The sequence below is a fragment of the Leishmania mexicana genome, chromosome 5 (genome assembly GCF_000234665.1).
Source record: "Leishmania mexicana MHOM/GT/2001/U1103 complete genome, chromosome 5".
Taxonomy (NCBI): Eukaryota; Euglenozoa; class Kinetoplastea; order Trypanosomatida; family Trypanosomatidae; genus Leishmania; species Leishmania mexicana.
The window spans coordinates 124,007-127,877 of NC_018309.1; positions in this window are offsets into that span (position 1 = coordinate 124,007).

The window sequence follows — 3,871 nt, forward strand, 5'->3', positions numbered from 1 at the left end:
CCCCCCCCCCCCCCACACACACACTTGTCGACGTGATGCCGGGGATCGGGCCAGCGGGCGGAGGGACATCGATACAGAGATCCTGGGAGGGTGGGAGGAGGAGGAACGACGGCAAGTGCGCGCGTTGGCATCGCGCCAGCGAATTGCTCCATCTACTTTCCACGCGCTGCTGCATGCTGGGCACGGCTTTCTTATCCTCTCTCAACCCCGTAATGGGCGTCCTGACGTCATCACTATCGCTCGCAACACCCTCCCCTTTCGCATGGCGGATGCTTGTCGTTCTTCTCCTCGTCCCCTTTTACATCACAGGTACAAAAAAGCCGAAGGGAACATCACTCGCACGCACAGATACAGGGGAGAACAATATACAAAAGATCGACAAGATAACGTGCGGAGGGAGGGGAGGAGGAGGAGGAGGGGTCCGTCGTACATCGCGAGACGCCGAAGACAATCAACATCACACACACACACACACACGCACACAGAGAAAACAAGCAAACAAGAAAAACGGCTGTAAAGGAGGAGAGGGGGGGGGGTGGCGCGAGTGGACGGCGGAAGACAGAACGAGAAACAAATGCGCGGGGTGGGGTCTATCCTGGGGGGGGGGCACCACGAGGGCCCGGTGCCTCCTCATCTTTTATGCCCCCCCCCCCCACACAAGTTCATGGACAGCACAAGCAACCAAGCAACGATAACAATTAAAAAAACCAGCAACTCAGGACACACACGCACGCACGCCTTAGTACGTGGCATCACAGGGCCCAAGTGCCCCCCCCACCCCCACACACGGACACACGCATTGTAAGATAGTGAAGACATGAAGAAAGTACAATACAGAAGAGGGGGGCGGGGAGGGGGTGGCTCAGCTGAAGGACAAGAGCGTACATGCACATGCGTAGGTTGGGAGCCGGGGGAAGGGGGGAGAGAGAGAGGGAGGGAGAGCGACAGAGGGAGAGGGAGAAAGGGGGAGCCGCAGGGGGGGGGTCGTGCGGTACGACTAGTGCTGCTGTTCATCTGGTAATGGGTGGAGAACGTGTAAACACGTGGATGAGATCGACGCTCCCATCGATTCCGACGTATCCGTCGCAGCAGCATCAGCACACGCACTTGCTTCTCGCCTGCTCCGTTCCCTTTTTCTGTGTTGTTTTGCGCCAGCGGCTCTTTCGTCGATACAGGAGGAAGGTGAAGAAGAAACGTGTGTGTGTGCATGTGTATGTGTGTGTACGGGACGTATGTATACATATATACATATACATATATTCTTCATACACACACACACATGCACACGTACACACACACACACACACACATGCATACACATTATATATACACACACATACATGTATATATAAAGGTAAAACCAAAGGCGAAGAAAAGGCGTGCAAGACTGCCAGCCCATGCCCACAACAGACGACACGCGCACGACGGCAAACAAACGGACACGCGGTCGCAGACACCGACCGAACCGATCGACCGACCGACAGAAGCACGCCAGATCCTCTTGTACACCGACATGCAAGGAAGCGCAGATGGGGGAGGGGGGAGGGAGAGAGAGAGACACGCCCCCTCTCCCCCCGCCCCCCACACACACACGCACGCACATGCGTCCGTGCACGGACATTACACGCCTTGCAGGATTTTTTGGGAATGCCCTCCATCATGGCGAGACGGCTGTGCCGGGAGGGGGGGGCGCAAACGCTCGCCAGCGTGGGCTGTACATGCATGCACCTACCCGCGTAGCGAGAGGCATGCTCAGAGGAGGTTGAGTGAGCGGGTCCCGTCCTACCCGCTGCGTGTGTGCGCAAACACGGGCTTGGTCAGTCCCAGTGAAGACGCCGCACAAGCGTACAGCGTACCAAAGGAAAATAAATAAACAAAACTGAGGCAAGAGAGGAGCATGGGGCGTGGAGTAGGTACAGGGGCGGTGTCCGCTCGTCCGAGGACACACAGAGAGAAAAGGGAGAGGGGTTAGGCAGGTGTGGGTAGGGTACAAACCGCTCGTGCACCGCCCCCCCCCCCCCACGCTGCAAGGAGGGTAGGGGGAGGAGGCGGCGGCACACATGGTCTCCATCTACAGCGTCCCGCACAGCCCAACAGAAAAACAAAATCATGAGAGTTACGAGGCAGGCGCGGACGCGCTGCCCACGACGCACACCAGCATAGATCGAAGAAGCTCGCAAGCGAAACAGGACCAGAGAGGAGGGCTCGGTGGGCAAAAAAAAAGACCGTACAGGAAGGGGAAGACAAGGGGGAGGGGGAGGGGGTCGGTGGCTGTGGTGGTGGCGATTGGGGGGGGGGAGGGGGAGGGCGAGGGCGAGGGCGAGGCGCACGCACGCACGCACACGCGTACAGAAAAAAGAGAGAAGGGAGACGAGGATGTGAGCGTGCCGGTCACTGAGCTCGATTCGTCTCGTCGTCTGTATTCGGAAGGGCCGAGGAGAGAGCGAGCGAGCGAGTCAGTGGGTGGGTGGGTGGGGGGGATAAACGCGATGGCGTACGAGGGACAAGACACCTGTTGATACAAAGGGGGAGGGGGAGGGGGGTTGAGCGTCTGTGTGCCGGCCTGCCCGTGTGTGGAGCGCACTGACTGCCAAGGAGGCATGAGGGAGTAGCAGCAAAGAAAAAGGCGAAGCCGCCACACGCAGAGACACGTCGACATCGAGCAGACACAGCTACGCATCGCATGACCGGTGCCGCTTACACGTAAGCGGCACGGGCTGTGCTGACGTACATGCTAGGGTCCATGTGACGCACCGATACTGTCGGGCGTGTAAAGGCCGCCCGCGCCGGTGCCGCGGGCGGTGCCACGTAGGCAGCGCTGCAGGTGGTGGTGTAGAAGGCCGGGTCCACGTGATGGACGCAGGCCTGCGCGCGACGCGGGGTCTCGACCGGTGTGGGTGTGTTACTGTAGGCGCGGTAGTTCTTGTTGTATTCCGTCTCATACGAGCCTTTCGGACGCGGCCACGCCGCGGCTGGCTCACTCTTCTTCGCTGGGGCCGCCTGCAGCGCCTTCTTGGCCGCCGGCTCTTCCGCTGAGGCCGGCGAGGAGGCCTGTGCTTGCGCCTTAGCAACAGGCACCGCGCTTCCTGTTGTCTGCCTGCCGGCGATGGGCTCGCGCGCAGAGGCACGCGCGGTTCCGTTATTCTTTCTCGACTTCCCTGCACTAGGAATCTTCAACGGCGGCACAACCGAGTTTTCTACCAACGACGCGGGTGCACCATCAGAACGACCGTAGTCCTTTGCATACGTGCTCTCGTAGCTGCTAAGGTCTGCAGGAGCGCGGCACTTGCGCGGGTCCGGCTTCTCCGCAGAAGGCTCGGAAATCGCTCTTGACGCAGACACAGCCCCCTCAGCATCTTCCACGGGTTTGTAGTCCTTCGCGTATACGCTCTCGTAGCTGCTAAGGTCTGCAGGAGCGCGGCACTTGCGCGGGTCCGGCTTCTCCGCAGAAGGCTCGGAAATCGCCCTTGACGCAGACACAGCCCCCTCAGCATCTTCCACGGGTTTGTAGTCCTTCGCGTATACGCTCTCGTAGCTGCTAAGGTCTGCAGGAGCGCGGCACTTGCGCGGGTCCGGCTTCTCCGCAGAAGGCTCGGAAATCGCTCTTGACGCAGACACAGCCCCCTCAGCATCTTCCACGGGTTTGTAGTCCTTCGCGTATACGCTCTCGTAGCTGCTAAGGTCTGCAGGAGCGCGGCACTTGCGCGGGTCCGGCTTCGACTTAACATCACCCGCAGCCAGGGCAGCTTCAGCAGTGCCATCAGCCAAAACACCAACGTGCCTCTCCGCCCGTCTAGAGGAAGCCCTGTCGGACAGCGGTACTACCTCGTCTTCAGCAGGCCCCTCATCGTTAGTACAAATGTACGCGTCG